The 6,000-nt window shown below is 35.4% G+C and overlaps 1 protein-coding gene across 4 annotated transcripts in view; it reads left to right on the forward strand.

The window, feature by feature from the left end:
- MAGI2 (membrane associated guanylate kinase, WW and PDZ domain containing 2) overlaps positions 1 to 6,000 on the forward strand; it is a 1,345,167-nt gene that overhangs the window by 993,301 nt on the left and 345,866 nt on the right. The gene's annotated exons all lie outside the window — the stretch shown is intronic.

A 6,000-nucleotide genomic window follows, 5' to 3' on the forward strand; every position in this document is an offset into this window, starting at 1 on the left:
ATGGACAATTAAATCTATTGAATGATTACTATTAGTCCTTTTCTTCACTCATCTCTTGGTTGAATTAAGGTTGGTTTAATTAAGTGGGGTACTTCAGGAAGTTTTCTTGGAGATGGTACTCCCCTGAGTTTTTGCACATTTTTTGAAAAGATTTTTTTTTTTTATTTGAGAAAACAAGAGAGTGCAAGAGAGAGCATGAGTGGGGAGAGAGATAGAGGGAAAGGGAGAAACAGACTCCCCACTGAACAGGGAGCCTGACACTGGACTTGGTCCCAGGAACCTGAGATCATGACCTGAGCCAAAGGCAGACGCTTAGCCAACTGCACCACCTAGGTGCCCCAGTTCTTACATATTCTTAACACGTGCGTGCATGTGTGTGTACATACAAGTGTTGGGTGTGTGTGTACTGGTATATATCTTGAAGTTGTTCTGGGACCATGTTCCAAGTATATGGGGAGCCATTTCCATAGATATAGTTATTTTCTTTTTGAATTATAGTTTCAAGTATTAGTTCTGTTTTCCTTTTCTTCTTCGTCTTCATCTTCTTCCTCCTCCTCCTCCTTCTCCCATTCTTCTTCTTCTTCTTCTCTTTATGTATTCCAATTATACATATACTGGATTATCTTTATCCTCTATATTAATGATTATTTTCTGATTCTTTTTACCTCTTGCTTATTTCATTTTGTTCTCTTGACTCTTGTCATGTCTTTCCTCAATGATCTCTATTATATTTTCAATTGAATCTATTTTCTGTTAGGCAGGTTGTAATTTAGTTAGAGTCTCAATTTTTTTTTTTAATTTATTTTCTGATTTTGGTCACCTCTATCTTTATGCTTTTTGTCTCTTCAGAGCTTTTAAATTTTGATTCCAAAGGTTTTTCTATGTTTATAGATGCTTGTTTCAAAATATCTTGAGATTCATTACAATTTTCTCATTTGTGTTTTTGTTTTTGTTTTCTTTTGATGGAATGTAGCAAATTTCCATTTGCTATATTATGACGGCTTTTATTCTTGATTTCTTAAAGTATGAATATTATCTGCTATTTTCTGTTGATTTCGAATTTTTTTTCATAGACCAACTAACAGTTTTATACAAGTGAAAATAAGTTATTGCATTGCCAGTTCAGGAGCACCCTCTTCTGTTTCTTTTGTGACGTACTGATTCTTTAGTGAATAACATTTTTCCCCCCAGAGAGAGTACTTGTATGTCTTATTGTCCTAGAATTCTCTTTTAATTTCTACTTCATGCTTCTTTCCTATCATAACCAAATTTCTAAGGGCCATTTCCTCCATTGACTCAGCCCCCTCTTCTTCTTAAGCAGAGCCTTCCCAAGACTTCACTTCTCATTCTACTCACTTGCAAACCCCTTGCATTCAACCCAGCAGCAGCTGTGTTCTGATCAACCATGTCTGCTGTCAGCATTTCCCCATGCAGGATAGGAATTTATCATTCCGAGAGTGATTTTGTCTGTTTTTTCATCCTCCTTTCCTGGGCCCTCTCCTTTTTTCTGCAGACTCTTCACCTTTCTGATTCAGAAGGGGCTGACTCTGCTGGTTTGGGACATTTGTGTCTCTACTTACAAGTAACTTTTGAGTTCATTGTATTTCCTTTCACCTAATTATGTTGTAGGTATGCATTATGGGTGGTTTTATTGCTCTCTTAGTGGATAGTTATGGCTTTTCAGGACATATAGAGAAGTTAAAATTTAGATGTCAGCCTTTATAGTATAGAAGCCCAGCATACTTCAATAAATAATTTGAAGGGAATGATGATGATAAATAGATAGATCAATGGATGGATAAGCATAGACTTAAACAGGTTAAGAGGAAACTGGAGTTGTATATTTCAAAGTTCTTGGCACATACTTTGCTTCCCAAATCTTACTTTATGGCCAGCCCTTTTCCCAGAGCTCTAGTAATATAAAGAAAAATAGTAGGTTGATCACTTTTTGGCCTTCGAGTGGAGCTTGCAAACTTAAACCAAATACGACTTTTTCTGAGTCTTTACCAGACTTTACCAGGCAGTATTCTTTTCTTGTGCCATGCCCTCCAGCCACCATTTCTTGTCACCATCTCAAAGAGATTGCAGTACTCTGCCATCTTTAAGTTAGTGTTGCGAACGTTCACATCTGTATTTGCTAGCTTTTCCCCAAAACATTATTGAGTGCACATTTCTTCACATATCAATATTGAATGGATTTTGTTAAAAACCAGAATGTATTCAGAATTTACTTTTATAATTACAAATGCATTGTTGAATATAGGAAAAGAAGAGACAAAAATACAATAAAGTTTATTAATTTAAAAAGTCATCTTTTGTTTATTTTATTCTTGCACAGTATCCTTCTCTTCCTTTTTTCCTATAAAAACTCACACTGAGGACTCTTATGTAAACTTACTTATACTCCTAATGACTACTAAAACTCCTACAAAGTTCTTGGAAACAAGTTATATGTAACTTTTCCAGAAAAATTGAATTATATTTCCTAATTCGTATACTATGTATACAGCAAAAATCTAATGAAGATTGCGGAAAAGATTTTATTATGAGTATTAGCAATTACCATATTGTGTACTATACACAATATTACTTGAACTAGGGAAATTTTATATATTTATTTTTATGTTCCGTTGTAATGTCGTTACCTCTAAAACACAAAAGCAAGAGTCTATATTTAAAAAAAAAAAAAAGGAAAAAAAAAGTCCGCAAAAGTAATATAGGGTTAAAGGAAATGGTTTCTCACTTCTGGTCTCTGTTCTTGTTTCCAATATTTTAGTACTTTTTATGCTTCCTGAATTAATCTGCCTTTCTGGTTTTTGAGAGAATTTTAATCTGCCCAGGATGGGCCTCCACACAACCTTCTATGAGTTAACACAACCCATGCTGTGGCTCATAAAGTATAGTGCCCCCAGAAAAGGAACAAAGCCTGATTCCAGATTTTAAACCTTATCGTATCATATCTTCTAAGATTTGAGATGCAGTAATACTTTAAACATAAATGTATTTACCTAGTTTTTCCAGGAAGCAGAAAGATAGGCAACAGGGGGAAAAAAAAAAACCAAAATGATAGAATAGCAAAATTAAGTCTCTTGGAATTGTCTCTTGAAAAAAATTCAACATAATATAAAAAAAGAATATAAATACAAAATCCTGCATTCTCGTTTTGTTTAAAAAATCAACATTATTCAGTGAGTTCAGTGTTACACGTATTGGATGGAATATTAATGAAGTGTGAGTAGAAGTCATCTAATTGATATGGAGAGTTGGTAAAATAGCTTTTTTCAGTGTTCATTTTGAAAGTATTTTAGACTTCCAAATAAATTGCAAAATACCACAGTGTTTCCATGTACCTCTCACCTAGCTTCCCTTAATTTTAACATCTTTCATAAGTCCAATTACTGAAGCCAGGACATTAACATTCATGTAGAATATTAACTAATCTATAAACCTTACTTGAATTTTGCCAGTCATTCCATTAATGTCCTTTTTCTGGTCCAGGACCTTATCCCACAATGCATTTAGTTTCCCTGTTTCCTTCATACTGTGACGAACCCTAGTCTGTTTTTCTATTTCAGAACCTTGACACTTTTAAAGGGTGCTGACCAGTTCCTTTACGGAAGGCCCCTCTATTTGACTTTGCCAGATGTGGCTTTGTTTCTACCAAAAGGACGCAGCTGCCAGCCATACTGGATTATTCTGTGGGTGGATTCTTGACCTGAGGGTAACTGTTACCTTAATCTTCTGGGTCAAGTAACTTGAATCTGTTTTGAAGAAAATGAGCTGGAGTCATGAGTCCTTTGGGGAAACAGGTCACAGAATTGAGAAACTCCGAGATCAAAGTAGTGCTCTCAGTGCTTGAGATAAAAAGGAACATAGAGTCAAGTATGGGGTGACCATTCCAGGACATGGGCAGGATGAGCACGCAGAAGTAGACAGTCAGTAGAAAAGAAAAAAGATGTACACAATGAAATGGAACTGAGAGAAAAACATAGACACAGAGAAAAGTGGCTTCATTTAAAAGACTAAGTGAGTGAGATGAAAGGGAGCTTTCTGAGATACCCTAAGGTAATGTATCCTAGATTTCTTACAGCTGTTACAGTATCCAGGTCCCATTTCCAAAAGAAATACTGTCCTTGGATTCTACAAGTTTCCCAGTCCCAGCCAGAAAACTGCTTCTCATGAGATCGCATGAAAGAGTGTTGGTTTTCTGCATTGAAAATGGATCAAACAAACAGAAACAAGCAAACAAATACATAAATTGGAAAGAGCAAATAAGTAAAAAAAAATATAGCTTGGTGGCCGGGGCAGAATCCGGGTGTAACTAGGTACCTCTTTTATCTTTTGCTCCTCTGGCAGTCTGGACTGACTACAAGTTAATCTCAAGAGTAACACAGACTTGTGTGATGGGAATAGCTCATCACTGAATTTGCTCCATAGTTCCATGGCCTGAAGAAAATCTCAATTAAAGCAGTTTTTAATGCAGTATTAGCCTTGTTGATCTCAAGTGTTTATTTTCCCCAGCTGCACAGTAAATGTTGCTGTTTCATTAGTGTGACCTTAATCATTCTCAAATGTGTCAGGTATTGTTGAATACAGTAGTCTATATAACCCAGGACCTGAGAGCGCCAAGCTACATGCTTGCCTAATTGGGCAAGAGGTACAAAACTGGAAATTCTTTTTCTCAGTTGTTAGCTTACTTTTAAAGAGAAGCAGTTGGTTTTCAAAAACAAATTCAAGTCCAAATAGTTCATTTTCACAGTGAAAGGTGAATCTTAACTTTCTTAACTTTCATCATCTAGATATATACTACCCGGCTTATAATCTTAAGTATATTTTATGACTTGTCTTTTTATGAGTGCAGAAAACCTTGTGGTTTTTCATTAACATTCTAGTCTTGACCTTTCTTTGCTACTCAAGAAAACGTCATTAAGGGGAATACACACATACACACATGTACATATTCATACACACAGAACATTTTATTCATTGGTGATAGATTTGTGTACCCATTCTGCCACATTTACAAATCAGCTGATCTATAGATCTGTTACTGGGTTCTTGTAACATTCATTCATTCATTCCTTGCAGAATATTTGAAATGAAATGAATAACAGCCTTTTTTTTTAAAGAATTTATTTATTTATTTGACAGACAGAGATCACAAGTAGGCAGAGAGGCAGGCAGAGAGAGAGGGGAAAGCAGGCTCCCTGCTGAGCAGAAAGCCCAACATGGGGCTTGACCCCAGGACCCTGGGACCATGACCTGAGCTGAAGGCAGAGGCTTTAACCCACCGAGCCACCCAGGCGCCTCAATAACAGCTCTTTATAACAGAAAGTTAGAGTTACAGTGTATTGTCTTCTCTCAAAATAAATAAATGAAAAATTAAGAAGTTAATAAAGTAATTAAAATGCAGGCTCCAAATTCAGACGTATGAGTTTAAAAATTGACCCATTAACTGTTAGAACCTCTTGGTATCTCCCTTTCCTCATCTTGTAAATTTTGAGGGTTAGGTCAAGTCAAGTCAGTTTTGAGGATTAAGTGATTTATTTTTCATAATGTAAGTAAAACAATGCTTAGCACATAGCGTTTAGCTCTCATTATGTTTTGCGGTCTCTTCTCACCTAAGCCCAAATGTCATAGAAAATATAAGAAAATAGATTGCAGTTCATATATCTGAAATAAAATTTTAATAAAATTACTTTCCCCTCTCCCCAAAAAAATGTGAGTCATGGAACACTAATAGTGAAAATGCTTGAAATACTTAATACTTAGAGTATAAATGTTTATAGCATATATTTTGTCTTGGAATGCATTAACAATTTATTTTGGAAATGTGGAACAAGCGAGCAAACAAAATTTACTGATATGTAAGGCAAAACAAATCAGATTCCCCCTAAATTTCTGGTGGCTGGTAGGGCAGGATGCTACATCAGTAGTTTGCATTGCAAATCTACAAAGATAAAGAATCAATTAACCGTACTTTTTTTTTTTTTTTTTTTT

This window comes from Mustela nigripes, chromosome 4, assembly GCF_022355385.1.
Source record: "Mustela nigripes isolate SB6536 chromosome 4, MUSNIG.SB6536, whole genome shotgun sequence".
NCBI classification, from domain to species: Eukaryota; Metazoa; Chordata; class Mammalia; order Carnivora; family Mustelidae; genus Mustela; species Mustela nigripes.